This window comes from Tenrec ecaudatus, chromosome X (assembly GCF_050624435.1).
Source record: "Tenrec ecaudatus isolate mTenEca1 chromosome X, mTenEca1.hap1, whole genome shotgun sequence".
NCBI lineage: Eukaryota > Metazoa > Chordata > Mammalia > Afrosoricida > Tenrecidae > Tenrec > Tenrec ecaudatus.
In genome coordinates, this window is record NC_134548.1 from 27,212,790 (window position 1) to 27,233,827 (window position 21,038).

The window sequence follows — 21,038 nt, forward strand, 5'->3', positions numbered from 1 at the left end:
TTAAGCCTACATGGAAGAAGCAAGCACACCATCCTGTGGGATCCACAGTTTGTAAAGAATAAAAACTAAATCCAAAGGAGGGAATGGTACCAGGGCTTAACTTTTGAACACCTGGTTTGCAAAGGCGATGGATGACAGTGGAAGCCCAAAATCTACTTGCAGGGTCCATACATGGATTAAGGCTCTGATGATCCTCTCTGAACCTAGTTGAGGGATGCGAATAGTCCTGCTATCAGACAGAGAGCCTTGTAATATTGATTATGGAAGAGATAGTTAAGTTAAAATGTAATATCATTCGATATTCTCTTTGACCCATTTTAGAACTGTTTCAATTAAATGATTTTTTTAAGTGAAGGGGAAATACACGTGGATTAAACCCCAGGTGAATCCCCACTGAATATGGACAAAGGCTGTGAATAGCTTTGCTATCATGCAGTATCCATTGGATATTGGATTGTTGAAGATGAAGTTAGGTTAAAATTTAGCACCCTATCATTTTGAGCCACTAAAATTTATTGTAGTTTTAAAAAATATTTTCTGTTTTATTTTTATTGCAGTTTTATCTGCTTTACTTTGTTAATGACATTAGTTTTATCTTTACTTTTTAAAAATGATTTTCTCTATATAAATCAAGGGTAGACAATTCTATAGAGACATTAAATGGTGTAATGATTCCTTGGGGGTGTGGCAGTGGAGGTTGGGGTGAAATGGTGCGCTAATAACAATGAGTATAAGAATTAAGAAAATGTTCTAAAACTGATTTCGGTGATGATTATATAACTTTCTTGATGTTATTGAGCCAATTCCTTGTACAGTATATGAATTACATGCCAATAAAACTGGTAGAAATAAATAAAAATTATGTAGGGTAAAAGTGAAGCTGCTGATAAAAATTACATTACTAAAATTAGAAACTCTTTACATGAATAAAGTACAAAAAGAAGAGCAAGTAGAAAGATGAAAACATTTTTAAAAAAAATCAATGACCAGCAATAAATTTAATTCAAAGCAGGAAAGCAAAAACTGTCTTTGAGATGCTAATAAAGCTGATAAACCTGTAGCAAGGCTGAGGATATTATAAATAGAGAAAACACAAATAACCAATAATTAAGAATAAAACAAGAGGTATACCTACAGATCCTACATCCATTAAAAATAAGAAGAAATACTATAAACAACTTTCTGCTAATAAATTTGATAACTTAAAATGGACCAATTCCTTAAAATTCCAAAGTTACCATATTCAACCACGGTGAAATAGAAAATACTAAAAGCCTTATTACCATTAAGAAATAGAATTTATAAATAAAAGAGCTCCTTATAAATAAGAAATCTCCAAGCCTTGAATTCTGTGTCAATGGAAAAATTGATGGTATCAATGATGTAATGGCCTTACACCCAAAAGGATAATTGACACTGTTTTTGTTTTCTTTGGATTTTTGCTATTTTGCCTTTTGTTTTGTTTGTGTCTGGTCTTTTTTTTCTCTTCCCCTTTGTTTGCTGGTTTGATGCTTTTGGCAGTGGTGGTCTTGTGGGGTTCTGTTTTTGTCAAAATATGACTGCCAAAGTAAACCAGAGTCCTGCACAGACCAGTGACAAGAAGATGGATTCTGGGCTCCCAGTTAACCACAGCTCTAATACAAGAGGAGTTTGTTCTGATAACATGGCCCTGTTGGATACTCGCCTTCAGGAAAGGATCGCCCACGATAATGGTTCACTAACAAAGTGTGGTGAAGAAAGCAGATTGTGCCTGGCTATTAATCAGAATAGTGACTGGGGTCCTAAAGGCTTGTATTCAAACAAGCAGCCATCTAAGTGAGGAGTCAACTAAGTTCACATGGAAGAAGCACACCAGCCTGTTTGATCCAAAGATGACAATTTAAAAAAAGACAATAACAAAATCCAACTATGACGAAGGGGAAAGTATCAGAGTTTATTTATTTTTTCTTTTTAAAATCATTTTATTGGGGGTTCATACAACTCTTATCCCAATCCATATATATCCACTGTGTCAAGCACATTTGTACATTTCTTGCCATCAGCATTCTCAAAATATTTGCTTTCTACTTGAGCCCTTGATATCAGCTCCTCATTTTTAACCCTCCCCCACGAACCCTTGACATTTTATTATTTATTATTATTTTGTCATGTCCTACAATGTCTGACTTCTCCCTTCACCCACTTTTCTGTTGTCCATCCTCCAGGGAGAGCATAATTTGCAGATCCTTATGATCGGTTCCCACTTTCTCCCTCACCTCCACCTTATCTTCCTGGTATCATTACTCTCTATATTGGTCCTGAGGGGTTTATCTGTCCTGGATTCGCTGTGTTTCCAGTTCCTATCTCTACCAGTGTACATCTCTGATCTAGCCAGATTTGTAAGGTAGAATTGGTATCAATAGTGGTGTGGGGCGGGGCGAATGAAGCATTAAAGAACTAGAGGACAGTTTTATGTTTCATCATTGCTACACTGCACCCTGACTGACTTTTCTCCTCCCCGAGACCCTTATGGAAGGGGATGTCCAGTTGCCTACAGATGGGCTTAGGGTCTCCACTCCACACTCCCCCTCATTCACAATGATATGATTTTTTATTCTTTGATGCCTGATACCTGATCCCATTGACACCTTGTGATCACACAGGCTGGTGTTCCTTTTCCATGTGGGCTTTGTTGCTTCTTAGCTAGATGGCTGATTGTTTATCTTCAATCCTTTAAGACTCCAGACGCTATATCTTTGGATAGTCTGGCACAATCAGCTTTCTTCACCACATTGGCTTATGACCCATTTTGTCTTCAGCGATCATGTCAGGAAGGTGAGCATCATGGAATGCCAGTTTAATAGAACAAAGTGTTCTTGAATTGAGAGAGTACTTGAGAAGAGGCCCAATGTCCATCTGCTACCTTAATACTAAACCTATAACTATATGCACATTGATCTATTTCCCCGTGGTCATATATAATTATATTTACATATGTACATACCTGTATTTAGACCTCTATAAATGCCCTTTACCTCCTAGTTCTTTCCTCTATTTCCTTTGAAAGTATCAGAGTTTAAATTGAGAATACTCAATTTGTAGAAGTCTGTGGGGGAATGTGGGAGGCCAAAATCCATATTCAGAGTATCTAGTTATATTAAACCTTTGGCAGATCCCTTTTAGCTGCAGGCAAGGGGGTCAAACAGCTTAACTACCAGACAGTGATTATTGTAAACATGTTTCTGGTGAATCCAACATGATATAAATTGATACTGGGTTAGCTGACCTCCATCTCGACCCAACCTGATTTTGATCTAAGCTCAAATATTTCTTGCTTGTTCAATGACAAAAATTTATTTCCTGGCTTTTTAGATATTGAGGTGGCCTTTACTTTCTTACTCTTTATTTGTATTTGTGCTTTTATATTATTAGTAGTATTTTAATTTTGCCATATTGTCTTGTTTTTGTTTTTTCTTGCTACTGCTGGCTTTCCCAGTTTGTGAAGCACAAAAGGAGTAGATGCATAGAGAAAATAACTGATGCAAGGGTCTATCAGAGATGTGGGGGGTGGGGAGACAGGGAGGATGAGATAATTTGGGAAGCAAACAAGGAATCTGGGAGGGGGAAGTGATCAGTGGAACTAATTATGATAAACAACTCATTTGTAAGCAATTTAACCATGGAGGTGTATGGTTTGTGAGTACTATATCAAGAAAACCAATAAAAAAGAAAAAGAATATTGATATAATGTGAAAATTGTACCAATATCATTGAACAATATGTATAGAAATTGTTTCATGGGATCCTAATTTGCTATGTAAAGTCCCACTAAAACACAACAAAATGTATTTAAAAAAAAAAAAGAAATCTCCAAGCCCAGATGATTTTACTAGCGAATGCTACCAAGAACTTAGAGAGGAATTAAACTCAATTTTATACAATATCTGCCAGGTGAAAGAATCATTTCACAAAATATTTTATGAGGTTAATACTAAAACTGATAATAAAACCAGAGAAATTAGAGGGGAACCCACACCAATGTACCTCATGAACATATATATGCAAACATCCTCAACAATATATTAGCAAATTGACTCTAGTATTATAAAAAAGAATTATATGCCATGATCAGTAGGATTTTTTTTCCAGTAGAGGAGTGAGGAGAGAGCAGAGAGGGTAGAGGAGGAGAGAAATACTTATATACACATACATATACACATAGAGAGACTGGAGTGAAAAAGAGAATAAAACTGTTCTGATTTGTAGAAACTCGATGTAAAGAAAACCAAATTCCCCACAACTGAACCATTAGATAACACCATGATAGAGAAGAAAATTACGTTGTCATGTTTTTCCTTTGTTTCTTTGAAATGCACTTGCTTGTCACTAAAGACACCAAGTCCATTTCAGTCTTACTTTTCTTCCTCCTACCCAACCCCCCATTTTTTTCAGCCTCTGAGATAACTATTTAGGTTTAAGTGATAAGGAATCTGGAAAGTTTGATTGTTTTTAAAGAAACACTGCATATATTTACATCACAAGAAATGAAATCAACAGTAATATCTTGTTAAGCCCTCCATATATGCGGATCTCCCCCTCCCTCACAACCTTCCATCCTCCTTCCTCAATAGCCTGTCCCTTCCCTCTCCCAGTTCCCTCCACCATTCCTGGCCTCCTTATACTCATCAGATAAGTCTTGTCTTTTGGTGTATTATCACATTTCTTCTTCTTTGTTTTTGCTTATTATAATGGTGTTATTAAACATTGATATTTGTAAGATTGACTAAGTTTGCTAAGCATAATGTTCTCTAGTTTGGACCATGCTTTACAATGTTTAAGAGAGTTGTCTTTTATTCATGCATAATATTCTATTTTATGGATATATTGACTTTGTTTATCCATTCATCTATAATACTATCTTTTTTGTTATACTCATGTTTTTGCTACCATGAAAATTGCTGTAACAAACATAGGTGTACAATAATATCTGCTCATTTTGTATTCTTTATTCCTTTTACGTATATGCCCAATAGAGAGATTACTGGATCATAAGATAGTTGTATTTGCATTTGTTTCAGGAAGTGCCATATGGATTTCCATAGTAGTTGTATAATGCTGCAGTCCCACTAGCAATTTAAAAGTGTTCTGATCTCTATGCATTCATTGTTTTCTATTTTACTGAATTTTCCTAAAAGTGTCCATCAATGTGTGGTGGTATCTCATTGTTTTAATATGCATTTCTCTGATTGCTAATGAATTCAAACATTTCTTTGTAAGGTTGCTGGCCACCTGGATAATGTCTTTGGTAAATTTTCTATTCATGTTTTGTGCCCATTTTTTGATTGGGTTATTTGTATTTTTCTTGTTAAGATTTGTAGTTCTGGATAGATTTTGGAGATTAGCCCTTTATCTGATTTATTATTACTGAATTTTCCCCCTGAATATGTGGGTTCTCTGTTGACTATTTTTAAAATCATTTTATTGGGGGCTCATACAACACTTATCACAATCCATACATATATCCATTGTGTCAAGCACATTTGTACATTTGTTACCATCATCATTCTCAAAACATCTGCTTTCCACTTGAGCCCCTGGCATCAGCTCCTCATTTCCCCTCCCCCCTCCCCGTTCCCGCCTCCCTCAAGAACCCTTGATAATTTATAAGTCATTATTTTTTTGTCAACCTTACATTGCCCAATGTTTCCCTTCACTCACTTTTCACTTGTCTGACCTCCTGAAAGGAGGATACATATAGATCCTTGTAATCATTTCCCCCTTTCTACCGCAACTTCAATCCACCCTCCCAGTATCACCACTGAAACTGAAGGGTTCATCTGTCCTATATTCCCTTTGTTTCCAGTTTCCATCTGTACCAGTGTACATCCTCTGGTCCAGCTGGATTTTTAAGGTAGAATTGGGATCATGATAGTTGAGGGGAGGAAGCATTTAAGAACTAGTGGAAAGGTCTATGCTTTGTTGTTGCTACACTGCCCTCTAACCAGCTCATCTCCTCTCTGCAAGCCTTCTATAAGGGGATGTCCAATTGACCACAAATGGCCTTTGGGTCCCGCCTCTGCACTCGCTGTCATTCACAATGATGGGATTTTTGTTCCTTGATGCTTGATACCTCATCCCTTTGACAGCTCGTGATCGCACAGGCTGGTGTGCTTCTTTCACGTGAGCTTGGTTGCTTCTCAGCTAAATGGCCACTTGTTCATCTTCAAGTCTTTCAAGAGGAAAGTAAAAGGAAATAGATGAAAGAACTAGGAGGTAAAGGGCATTTATAGAGGTCTAAATGCAGGCATGTACATATGTAAACACATTTATTTATTATGAGGAGGAAAAATTTATGTGCATATATTTATAGGTTTAGTATTAAGGTAGCAGATGGACATTGGGCCTCCACTGAAGTACTCCCTCAATGCAAGAACACTTTGTTCTATTAAACTGGCATTCCATGATGCTCACCTTCCCGACAAGATAACTGAAAACAAATGGGTGCATAAGACAGTGTGGTGAAGAAAGCTGGTGGTGCCCGGCTATAAAAAGATATAGTATCTGTTGACTATTTTGATGAAGTTTTTGTATGTGCATAAATGTAATGTTTTTATTAGGTCCAGTCCTTTATTTTGTCTTCTATAGTGCAGATATTTTTATTATGTTCAATAGTGTCTTTATGCCTTGTATTTGGACAAAAATATTTTGTCCCTATTTTTTTGTTGATGGTTGTATCAGTCTGGATGGACTAGAGGCACAAATCTAGGAAGATCCATATATGATACATGTATAAGAACAACTTTTATATGAAGAGTAATTTTACATTTAGAAAACATCCCAGCCCAATCCAGATCAAGTCCATAAGTCTGATAATGGCCCATATGTCCAATACCAATCTATAAAGTCCTCTTCAGACTGAAGAGCCACATGCAATGAAGCTGAATGCAGGAAGATCACAGGCCAATGGATGGGGAATCTTGTGGATACAGTGGTGTTTAAGCATCTCAGCGCTGCCACGGGTATCCACATGGCTCTTTTAGCTCACCGGCTCTAGTGTAGCTCCATGTGTCTTTTCCAGAGGAATGTCTCCCAGGGAGTGAGTGTGTCCCACTTACAGGAAATTATTTATCTCCTTAGCACTTCCAAATGAGGTCATCAAGCTGCAACCTGATTGACAGGCTAAACTCCACCCTTTCACTCTTAAATCTCAAACTGACAACAGATTATGCAATTACTACAATGGTCTTTATAATTGTATGGTCTATACGTAGGTCTTGATCCATCTTGAGTTCATTTTGAGTTTATTTTTGTACATTTTGTATATGGTGTGAAGTATGGGCCCTGTTTCATTTTTCAGGTGAAGATTCAATTTTTCAATATGGGTGTTTTTTTGTTTTGTTTTGGTTTTTACTGATTTTTAACAAAACACACAGAAATCTGATGTGTCTGGGGTCTCAATTATATACCATTAGTCTTCATATCTATCATTGCACCAGTGCCAGGATGTTTTGATTATGATAGCTATATAATATATTTCAAATGTTGTATTTCACTTTTATTTTTCAATAGTGTTTTATTTATCCTGGGTTTCTTTACTTTCCATATAAAGTTGGTGAGTGTTATTTTTCATATAATTGAAGAATTGTGGTGGGATGTGGATCAGAATTGCATTAAATTTATAAAATAATTTTGGTAATATTGACATTTTCACAATATTCAATCTGTCTATCCAGGAACATGGTAGCTTATTCCATTTATTTAAGTTTCTTTTGGTTTCTTGAAAGAGTGTTTCATAGTTTTATCAAGGATTTCATTTTGCTTGGATGCACAATCAATGCTCATGGAAGCAACAGTCAAGAAATCAAATGGCTTATTGCACTGGGAAAATTTGCTGTACAAGACACATTTAAAGTGTTGAAAAGCAAGAGTCTTACTTTGAGGATGAAAGTGTGTCTGACTCAGGCCATGGTATTTTCAAGATCCTCATATGCATATGAAAGCTGGACCCTGAAGGAAGACCAAAGAAGAAATGATGCATTTGAATTATGGTTTTGCCAAAGAATGTTGAAATCTCCATGGACTGCCAGAAAAACAAACAAATCTATCTTGGAAGAAGTACAGTTACAATGTTCCTTAGATGAAAGGATCATAAACCTTCATGTCACATATTTTTTACATGTTATCAGTAAAGGCCAGTCCTTGGAGAAGGAAATTATTCTTAGTAAAATAGAAAGGCAGCAAAAAAGAGGAAAACAGTCAAGGAGATGGATGCGTAGTGGCTGTAACAATGAGCTCAAACATAATTTTGAGGAGTTTGCATGTTTCATTGTGTTGTACAAAGAGTCTTCTAGCATAGGAATCAACTTTAAAGCACCTAAAAATAGTTGTAGAAATTATGATTGTCTGAATAGATGATACCAAGGAATCAAACACCAAACAAAATACTGAGTTAATAAGTGAGTTCACCAAGGTCACAGGATATAAGATGAACACTCAAAAATTAATCACAGTTCTGAATACTACAATGAGCATGTAGAAGTTGAAATTTAAAACACGGTGCCATTTATATTATTACCAAAGAAAATTAAATATTCAAGTATATAAACTTAAAAAAACAGAATTTTTTACTGTCAATTTAAAAAATGCTGGTCAAAGAAACCAAAGAAGACCTAAGTAAAACAATGCCTACTGTGTTTATGAGTTGTAAGACTCAACATAGTAATTCTTTGTAAATTGATAACGCAATATTTCTCCAAATCACAGCAGGGTGGTTTGTAGGAAAAATTGTTAGGTGCCACTGATTTGGTAATGACTCATAGTGACCCTACATAGACAAGTCTATTGCAAACTTTGTACAGGAAGTCATAGAATGGGCTATAGCAATCTTTCTAAAAGAAGAGTAATGATTTTATGCTTAAATATATAGCAATAATAATCAAATCAGTGTGATCTTGGAGAGATATAGTTAGAGATCCAGTGAAACGGAATAGAGAACCTATGAATTAGATTCACAGAAATATGCCCAAGTGATTTTTAACAAAGGTGCAAAAACCATTGTCCACAAATGATGCTGGAGCAATGGAGCAATTGGTAGCATAGTGGTAACCCATTGGGCTGTGATCTCTAAGGTCAGCAGTTTGAAACCACCAGCCACTCCATGGGAGAAAATAGGGGTTTTCTACTCCTACAAATAGGTATAGTCTTGAAAACTCACAGGGGGCATCGTATCCTCCCCTATAGAGTCACTACGAGTCGTATCAACAGGATGGTAATAAGTTTTGTTTTTTAGAGGCAAAACAAACAAACAAACACAACTTTGATTTAATATCCCACCTTACTAAAAGTAACTCTAAGTAGATTACAGACTTAAATGCAAAGTACAAAATTATAAAACTTTCAGGAAAAGAAAATATTCATGATCTAGTGTTAGAGAAAGAAATCCTATACTTGGCACAAAAAATATGATCTCTAAAAAATAAACTGATGTGAGCCTCATCAAAATTAAAGTATTTGCTCTGTGAAAGATTATGTGAAGAAGAAGAAGAGGCAGAGTAGAGACTAGAAGAAAATATTTGCAGCCCCCCTTTTTTTCTGCCAAGTGACTAGCATCTAGAATATATAAAGAGCTCTCAAAATTGAACAGTAAAAACAAACAAACAAACAATCCAATTAGAAAATAGGCAGGATATATAAAGAAACAGAAGAGGATGTACAGATGGCAAATAAACACACGCAAAGATGTTCAATCTCATTAGCCAGTAGGAAAATGCAAATTAAAACCACAGTGAGACAGCATGACACATAGATCAGAATAGCTAAAATTTAAAAGCATAGCTGCAATACCAAATGCTTGTGAGGACACAAAGAAACTGATTGCTCATACGTTGCTGGTGGGGTAGAAAATGGTACAGCCAATTTGCAAAGAGTTTAGCAATTTCTTCTGAAACAAAACACGTAGCAAACATATGACCAAGCCTTTGCACTCTTGAAGTTTTGAAACTAAAATGTGTATTCACACAAAACTTATACCTGAATATTCATAGTAGCTTTATTCACGTTAGCCAAAACTAGATATGAACTTCTGTGGGTGAACGTTTAAGAAAATTGTGGTACATCTAAACCATGGAATGCCACTCAACAATAAACAAACAAGCAAAACAACTATTGATAGCAATTTGGATGAATCTCCAGGGAATTTTGAGGAGTGAAAAAGAGCCATTTTCAAAAGGTTCTATTTTTATAATAACATTATTTTTTTCCTTTTTCTTGTTTTACATAAACTTGCTTGTTGCTAAAGACTCCATTTCAATTTCATTCTTTAAATGAAGAGATTATAGAAATGGAGAGCAGATTCGTTGTTGTTAATAGTTAGGGTACAGTGGACATTGGCAGTTGGGAAGGAAACAATGAAATTTCTGAGGCTGTTGATGTGTAAGGAAGAAGTTAGTCTAGTCTTTTTCCTGAGGAGTGAGTGACTAGTTGGGTTGAACAGCTGATCTTGTGGTTAGAAGCTCAAAGGGTAGCCCACTACAGCACCAGAGTAGTGACATATGTCACTCTGCTCATGTATCATTGGTAAATTTAAGTACATGTGATTTTAAGTAACCGGGGAAATAATACCCTATCAAATATTCAGAAACAGAACTAAAATATGTGCACCCATCCTAATAATTACCAGAGATTGGTACAAAATCGGTGGTCTCATAGATATATAATGCAAGCCATATATGTAATTTAGAATTTTCTGGTAGCCGCGCTGAAAAAGTAGAATCAAGAGAATTTACTTTAAATTTTAATAATTATTTAATTTAACTCAACAGCTAAATAGTATCATTCTAAGATTCAATCAATCTAAATATATCAATGGGATCTTTTACTTTTTTTAATACAAACTCTTCAAAATCCAGTGTGTATTTTAAACTGACAATATATCTTCATTTGAACTTGTCGCGTTTCAATGCTCAACAGTCATGTGACTACCAAACTGAAGAGCTTAGCAACAGAGTGGCCAAAACTCAAAACCATAATTGAAGTGGAGAATTGAAAAATTTAATCAAAAATAATTTGAATGCTCCATATTTTGTTTTTTTTTAAACAGAAATTCAGATAATGAACCCTTCCCTTCCTTTGCTGTGTGATAAAATAATAAAATACAGTACCAGTTTCCACGTCTTCCTCAGAGTAAACTTCTATAACTAGGGAATTTGGATTAGAATCTCTGCAGTGAAAATTACTCAAAACAATGCGCCCATTTCTGTGAAAAAATCTAAGAGGAGTTGACACACGTGAACTCTGGTATTGGATGCAGACTAGCATCATGGATTGCCTGGAGTACAAACAAATCTGTCTGAGATGAAGTACAGCCCAAAGCAAGGAAGTCAAGACTATAGTTCATGTACTTTGGATGTTATCAAGAGGGCCCAGTCCTGGAAAGAGATAAAATGTTTGGTATGACAGATTCTGGGAAAGAGAGAAAGTCTTCCAGCAAGACAGACTGACACAGTGGCAGCAAAAACGGGCTCAAACAAAGCAATGGTGGTAAGAATGCCACAGAATTGTATAGTGCTTCTTTCATTCATTCAGGACTAGGTGGGGTTTTGTTCTGTTGTAATGCATCTAAGAAAAAGAACTGTAGGAACTGATATCCTGCATCTACTCCAGTAGAGGAGTTGACTATTCTATCAGAGAATTTAAGCTAAAAGAAAGTAGCAGTTTACATGGTAATTTTCAAAGACATGCTAACTAATATTTTCTTGGATTTTTCAAGGCAGTGACCTTTTTCTGTGGAGTACTCAGTTATATCTGAAATAGCCTGGACTTGAACCAAGAAACCTGGATGATAACCCCTTACTAGCCATATGACCTTAAATAATACAGGTAAATGCTCCTATTTTCATTCTTCACTAAAATTAGGATATAAATTCACTGGGCTTCAATAGGATAATCTGTAACATTTGTGAAGGTGCCAGACATATCTAGTTTTATGTAAATCAAGAAATTTAATATTAGTATTTAATTTTATAAGACATAAATTCAATAATAGATATGAAATTTGCAACGGATCACAAAAATAAATGAAAAAATTCCTACCCTAACACTTGAAACCACCCTAACAATCTGATAAGTTTACCCAGTACTCACTTTAGTGGGTTTCTTGTTTATAAAAAAATTGACTTTTTTCCCATGCAAAATTGATCATAATGAGTCCCTTCTCTCAAAGCATGAGCAGTAGCAAATATCTAATGCGGGTGTTTAAAAGAGGCTACTTTATTTTTTAAAATTTCTTTTCTATGCTTAAAAAACCTCTTTTAAATATTCACATTAGATATTTGCTGCTGCTCATGCTTTGAGAGAAGGGACTCACTATGATCAATTGGAAACACAGGGAATCCAGGACAGATGACCCCTTCAGGACCAGTGATGAGAGTGGCAATACAGGGAGGGTGGAGGGAAGGTGGGGGATAGAAAAGGAGAACCAATCACAAGGATGTATATAACTTCCTCCTTGGGGGACGAACAACAGAAAAGTGGGTGAAGGGAGACGTCGAACAGTGTAAGATAAGACAAAATAATAATAATTTATGGGAAGGGGGGTAGAAAAGGAGAGCCAATCACAAGGATGTATATAACCTCCTCCTTGGGGGACGAACAACAGAAAAGTGGGTGAAGGGAGACGTCGAACAGTGTAAGATATGACAAAATAATAAAAATTTATAAATTATCAAGGATTCATGAGGGAGGGGCAGTGGGGAAGGAGGGGGAAAATGAGGAGCTGATGCCAAGGGTTCAAGTAGAAAGAAAATGTTTTGAGAATGATGATGACAACAAATGTGCAAATGTGCTTGACACAGTGGATGTATGTACGGATTGTGATAAGAATTGCATGAGTCCCTAATAAAATGATTTAAAAAAATAAAAGACCAACAAAAAACATCATCTTCTTTGTGACCATAAACACTTCACTTCATGCTTTGTCAAATGTTAGCATCTAATTGGATGGCTTCTTTGTTCACACTCAGGCAATGATGCCGACCACGAATGTATGTTGAATATGCATATCGATGAGAGATATTACAATGTTGCACAGCTAGTGAGTGGAAAAGATTTGATTCAGAAAGGTAATTCTAGAATCTTCAGTCTTAATCTCTGTGATATAACAGTTGAGGGATGCCTCTTGGTAACTTTTAATTTTCATAAAATAGGACATTAATCAGTTAATATGTTTATAACAAATGAAGTACTGTCGAATCTAGAATTTTCTAGCATTTTCTATTGTGGAAACTTTCAGCCCCTCTATCCCTCCCTGTTCTACTATGTAGTCACCATATCATTGATTCGAAGTGATCCCTTCTTCATCACTGCTCTGAACACCTCTTGGGCTAGCATCCTCAATTGGCTCCTCTCTCTCCTTTGTCCTCAAAACTCACCATTTTATCAATCATAATTTTGAATATTTATATTTTTTCTTTTTGCTCCTGGCCTGGCAAGTGTATCTAGGGGGAAATGCTAATCAGTACCATTAAATTCATGATTTATGTCTGTATGTCTCTCCTGACTCTTTAATACCACTTACCAATAATTTCATTTGACCCAAATCAATTGCCGTATTCTGTTCCAGTGTTGACTGTACCATATCTGGCTACTTTCCTTATGCCTACTTTCCTTTAAGTAGATGGTGTGCCACTTCAGAGAGATAATACAGCAATTATTTACAGGATATCTGACATCTTATCAGCTCCATCAGCAAAGCTATCCATAAGAATCCTTTCTCGTGTTTCCATATGTTCTCAAAGGAAGACATACCGTCTTTCCTCAGCAAAACCATACTCTCTAGAAGCATCTCATGCCTTCTACCATCCTGTTTGTCCCTTTTCTTTGAGGCATATTAAACATCTTTCTTGTCCAATCTGTCCTATGTTACCAAAGGTCCCAATATATCTTACAGGCACACACACAGTTTATGATCTGATGCCACCCTAAAAGTTGGTGGTCTGAACCCACTCAGTAATTTCACAGAAGAAAGGCTTAGCTGTTGTGTTCTCTAAAGCTTACAGCCAAGAAACTCCTGTGGGCCAGTTTTACTTTGTTACACATGGGGTCATCACAAATCAGAATGGATTAGAGAGCAAGGAATTTGTTTTTTTGTTGTTGTTGTTTGACTTGTAAGGACCAAAAGTTCAATGCATACATGACTAACTTGATTATTTTTATTCCTCATAGATTCTTCCATTTATTTTTTCACACCTTGTTTAGAGTTTTCTTTTGAACTTACACTCCCTGCACGGAAACCTTGCTGTAATGGATCAGGAATGTGAATAGCCATTTTTACGTGCAGAACGCATTGGAAAGTGGATTTTCACAGAGGCAGTTAGGTTAAAACTTAACAACCTGATATGTGTTCTTCTTTATGATCCAATTAAATTTGGGCTAGTCTTTTTAATATTTTATGCTTTCTTGTGATAGAGGTTTGATTTGTTGTTATTAGTTTTTTTTAAAATGTTTTATGTATATGAAATCCAAGATAGGTACATTTATAGAAGCAGTCACTGGGTGAATGGTTTCCTGAAGGGTATGGCAGGGGAGGTGGGAGGGAAATAGAGAGCTAATAATGATGAAGACAAGAAGGAAGAAAATGTTCTAAAACTGATTGTGGTGATGATTATACAACTCTTCTTGATGTGACTGGACTTTTGAGTTGTATAATATGTGAATTATACTCCAATAAAACTATTGAAAAACAAACAAATAAATAAATAATTTGTTTTTTGAAAAAAGAAAACTCGGTGTAATCTTGGACTTCTGCCTTCTTCATTTCCCTCAGTACATAATAAGGTTGAGGAAGGGATGTTTTCTGTTTTGCTGCTAGAGAATGAATTATGTCCCCCCCAAAAGGTATGTTGATTCCAAAACCTTGGTCACTGTGAATGTGACCTCATTTGGAAACAGGAACTTTGAAGATCTTTTCAGTTAAAGATAAAGAAGTAGGATGGGTTCTGTTTCAATTGACATGCTTTCCATATTAAAGAGAGAGAGAGAAACAGAGGAAGGATGGTTAGGTGAATAGGCATCTACAAGCCTTAAACTACCAGAAGGCTTGGTGAGACAAAAAACGATCACCCCTAGACATTTCTTGGTAGATTGGAGCAACTGATCTATTGATTTGGACTTCTAGCTCTGGACTTTGGATCCAATTAATTAATTTTCTTCGAAACCACCTAATTTGTGGTATTTTTGCTGCAGAAGTCCCAGGGAAGTCATACATGTTCTTACCATTGTATCCCCATCACCTTATTGAGTGGATCTAAACCTTTCTCCCCATATAGTCACTACATTAAATAAGTCAATCTTATTAACTCTATATTCATAATTTTTCCCTGTTTATCTCTTCACTATAAAACTAGTTCTGACCTTTTGTGAACAGGCCTCACATATTCTCTGGATTAGTCACTACTAACAAATAAGGCATCTATCTCAGGTCCTTTTGTGTTCAGCCTTCTCTCCAGTTAATTTCTGAAAAAATAAAGCCCACGTCCCTTAAATATAAGGATGCCTAATTGCAAAAATATATGAAGACAATCCATTTGTACATGATTTCTGTATCATCCAAAATGTGTCTGATGTGCCAATACAATTCTCATTCAAGGACTTTGGGCTAATTTTATGATTCTGCAATTCCTTTAGTGCTTTTATTTTGGTCTTTTTTTTTAATGTTCTGAATTTCTGTTCATTGTTTTTGTTGTTGAGTGCCATCAGGTTAATGCAGAATCAGAGATCCCATTTGAGCTGTCCTGTAAGGTTTTCTTGGCTGTAATCTTTACAACATTAGAGCTGTTGAGTGGGTTCGAACTGCCAATCTTTTTGTTAGCAATTGAGTGCTTCACATTTGTGCCCTGGGGCTCTTTGCATTCATTTTTATCCTTTAGTAATATGTGTAAGGCTATTACATAGTTTTAATTAATGTCATCAATACACTTTTGCTTTGAGATCCAGCTTGTGGACCTTTTTTAAAAAAACCATTTTATTAGGGACTCATACAACTCTTATCACAATCCATACATACATCAATTGTGTAAAGCGCATCTGTACATTCTTTGCCCTCATCATTTTCAAAGCATTTGCTCTCCACTTAAGCCCTTTGCATCAGGTCCTCTTTTTTCCCCTCCTTCCCCACTGCCCCCTCCCTCATGAGCCCTTGATAATTTATAAATTATCAATTTGTCATATCTTGCCCTGTCCAACGTCTCCCTTCACCCCCTTTTCTGTTGTCCATCTTCCAGGGAGGAGGTCACATGTAGATCCTTGTAATCAGTTCCCTCTTTCCAACCCACTCACCCTCTACCCTCCTAGTATCGCCCCTCACACTCCTGGGTGGACCTTTTGTTTTAATGTTATTTTAGATGCATTTGTGCATTATTAATATAGCTCACTAAGGGCTTAATGTTCTCTCAAAATAATTTTTCCAAAACTCTTTATAGATGGATAAAATCATTAAAGGAAAATAATATATTCATATTTCAAATGTATATTATAGATTAACAAGTAATTTTTTTATCAGTTGAGGAAATGGTATGGCGGCCATGTCTGACCTCCTCCAATACGTAAACCGGGCAGAGAAGCCAACCCCACACCAGCCCAAGGCTGATTTATTTGAGGCAGGGGTCAGACATGCGTCCATCTTCAAACCTCCTTTACCCTGTCTGACGTCAGTCAACCATCTCTCCCATTCACTACACTTTTCTCCTGGGTTTGAACACCCATTGCAATTGCCACACACAACTCACAGACTGTACTCAGGATCATAGGATTTATTAAGGAAGCTCACAGGTTACAAAATGGCAAGGGTATTGTTCATTTGTCAGCAGTGTCCCATCTCAGTCATACCAGCAGACATTTCTCTCTCTCTCTCTCACTCCTCACCCCCCTAAGCCTATCAGCCATATAGCCTCAAATGTGCCAGGCAACACTGTCTCATGGTCTCTGCTGCTGTGGTCACATTTCCACACAGAGGTGTTGCACATGTTCTATGTCTAGCTCTTCTTTCTTGGTGGTCATGGAATTTTCTCTTCTGGCTTCTGAAATGGCTCCCTTTCTACCCAATGGAATGATGAAACTGACCAATGACATATCCCTTATCTGTATGCTTCCACTCTGTGGGAATTATAATGTCTATGGGTAGAAGAGTCATGCCCAGTCATTTCACTTCATTGCACCATTGGAAGAGCTAATCCGGTATATCATCAGGAATGCAGCTATATACTTGAACAATAGAGTAGGTTAAAATAAAATGAATCCATTTTTGGCATTCTATCTGTGGAATTTAAATGTCATTTGGCTTAATTAATAATTTTTCAGCTGCATGTTTCTCTACTGTATAGATGCTACCTAATTCATTTACAGAAAGACTCTCATTTTAAAAAATGAGAAATGGAACAATAATTCTGTTTCTGTTTTCAATTACAACCAATAAATAACCCCTTTACTCTCTTGATGAATATGGTCTAACCTGTAGCAATACATTACATTTTTACTTGAAAAATTTTAAATTTAATAGAAAATATTACATTGTAAACAAGTCCATTAATCCATTAGATTAAAGCATTGTGAAATACATAGCTTTTTAAAAAGTTATTTTCTTAGTGGTTGCCTGGGGGATTACAATTAGTATCTTAATTTAAAATAATCGATTTAAGATTAATACTAATTTAATTTCAATAGTGCATACACAGAAACTTTGTTCCACTATAACTCTGTTACCTCCTTCCTCCCTTGCACTTTTATGGCCATATAAATTACATCCTTATTATCTATTCTATTGTTTATATATTATACTTTATAAGCCCATCAGCACAATTTTATAATCATTGCTTCATGTAGCTGTCATTTAAATCATAAAAGTGTTATAATAAAATATATTTATACTGATTTTCATATTTACTTATGTATGAGTATATCTTACTGGCATTTTTTTATGGGGATTTTAGGTATTTTCTAGTGTCCTTTCATTTCAGCCTTGCAGGACTCTTCTTAGTACTTCTTCTAGGGCAAGTCTAGTATGGACAGATTCCTTTATTTTCATTTTTCTGTTAAATTTTACATTTTTCCTTCACCTTTGGAGGGTTATTGTGCTGAATGTTGGATTCAAGACTGGATTTCATTTTCTGTCAGCACTTTTCATAGGCCAGCCCATTACCTCCGGCCTCTGTTCCAAGGCTTGACACTCACTTCTTCAAAGTGATTGAACTCGTCCAAAATCATTGCCCAAGAATGGAAAGGCAGCTTGAATTCTGGATAATATAGTCCAAGGGCTCTGTAACAATCTTCAAATGTGGCTCATGTAAACTGAAGTCTAATATCATGTAGATGAGTGCTCCTGTAGCTATTCAAAGCAACTGAAACACAGCAGGGCACATTTCCAGAGGATGAACAATTTTGAAAGGGGTTAACATTAACCAAGAAGACAAATCCTGGGTTAAAGACATACAGTGATGGGGAACACAAATGTAAATCAGAGTTCAGAAAGGGTGATATCCAATTAGGAAGTGGAAAGAGTTCAGCTACCACACAAGAGAACTCTAGGAATGAGAGAATATGCTGAGAAGTTGACAGTAACTATGAGGCCATTGAAACAATCCTGAGAAAGCTAGACATAGTCCTGAAGTATATAGTGAAAGATGAAATCATATTTTCTTCCCAGGTATAGGTTAAGTCAAGGGAATTAGGGTACCCATTTGGGTCCATTCATCAGTGTTATGGATTGAATCCCAAATCAGCCTAAGGGAAACCTGAGAGTAGGCCAGAGTAGATAAATCCTTTGGGAACAGAAATGGGAGTAGCGATACCAGGAAGGTAAAGGGAAGGTGGGGGGAGGAGGGGAGGAAGGGGGAACCAAATGCAATGATTGATGCATAACACACTCACACCCCCACCCCGTAGGAAGATGAACCATGGAAACGTGGGTGAAGGGAGACAGAGGTCGGTGTAAGATATAAAAAGAATAATAATTTTATAATTTATCAAGGGGTCATGAGGATGGGAGGTGGGGGAGGGAGGGAAAAAGGAGGAGCTGATACCAAGGGCTCAAGTAGAAAGTATATGTTTAGAAAATGATGATGACAACATATGTACAGATATGCTTGATACAATCGATGTATAGATTTTTATAAGAGCCCCCAATAAAATGATCTTTTAAAAAATAATAATTAGGTAATATATACGAAGAAATATTTATCCAAGAAATGGTAAAGAAATAGATCTCTTTATTGATTAGCATGAAGACTGTGAACCCATACAAAGAGGAAACTTAAAAGACTTTCCATGTGTGGTCTCATCATTAAACCTCTACAAGTTACCTGACCTGTAAAATAGAGCTGCATCAGACATTAGGGTGAGAACTCTGTAGATTATCAGACCAAGTCATGACCAGTTCTGATTCATGGTGACCTCATGTGTGTTAGAGTTGAACTTCTCTCCATAGGGGGTTCCATTGATGTTTTCTCAGCGTCGGATTGCCAGACTGTCCTTCTGAGTTACCCCAGGGACTCCAAATTTGGGGTTAGTAGAAAGGCACTTTAACTCTTTCGTAGTAGGGAAGGGAGAAACAAATTTTGGGGTCAGATTGAACTGTTTTTTTTTTTAAACCTAGCTCACCCACTTTGTTAGCTTCTTCATAAATGTATTCAATACCTTTTTAAACTTGCAAAGATCATTTAGCTTTGTGCTTGCTATTATAGACCTTTGATAAGTGATGATTGTTATTATTATTCAGTTATAGAATAATACCACATTGGATGGAGATATGAAGTAAATGTTGTCCTCAATCATATACATTTTTTCCTCTAGCAATCATTTCTAAAACCTATGAGAGACTTTGTGCTGGATGCTGAACAGAAATCCCTGCAAGCGTACTTGCTAGTGAGTCACTGCACAATTACATTCAGAATAATGATGGGAAAGGAGGTCAAAAGAAGACATAGGACAATGATTCAGTCTTAAAATTGAAGCACTTCTAAAAATTCAAGGGTTAGGAAAATGTTTAAGCCCATTTTGAAAAGTTGAATATATATGCCTTGAGAATCAAAACCACTAACCCTTCAAGATAGCTTCCTGGATTCTTCATCCATTTCTAAGTATATGCTAGTCTGAGCTCATCTTACTCTGAAAAAGAACTGTGTCAAAATAAACAAATCTGACTGTCTTCAGATACCCGCCCCCCAGCTCAATTTACCCATCACACTGGTGCACCCATCTTTCTATCCATCTGTCCATGCAGATATTCATTTGCTCACTAAGAAAAGTGTTCCATATTGGGCACATATAATTACAACCAGAAGTCTCTGCTCATAAGAAATATTCAGTCTGGTGAGGAAGACACATAATCAGAAAATGCAGTGCACTATGAAATGCAGTGCACTTCTAAGAATGGTTTGAATAAATCAGAGTTCACCTGTACATTGAATTACTATGCATCTACATGGATCAATATGTGAAAAAGGACTAAACAAATCAGTACATTTGGGGTTGAGGACATACAATGTTTATATCTAATATCTATAGGTATGAGTGATCTATACAAAAAAATCTTTCAGATAAACATTTTTATGTGTGAATATATGCATGAAAACAGTCTAATGCCAACTGTGATCTGCTGGACTGTCAGAGATAGAATTTTTGCCTATCTTGTCATTCTTTTATGCATTGTTTTACTTTTCACAATAAGCATGCATTATATGTATAATCAGACTTATAATTAAAAAATTGTGCAGCTAGGCAGCATCAGGTTCTGCTTGACTTGAAGTTTAAGTAAATCTCAGCCCTAGTTCTTCTTAGATATGCTACTTGACCTATCGCTGCCTCATCTGGGGGAAAACAAAAAACAAGAAACGAAGCAAATGCAGGGCATTTTTCATAGGGCTGCTGTCAGTGTGAGATAAGATAGTCTAGTTACAAGCATGTTCCGTGAATCCTAGCAAAGATGGAGTGCTCCATAGCTTTCAGTGATGAAGATGGTGATGGTGATGATGATAAACTAATCCATTAAAGGCCTTCCTTTCATGGACTTG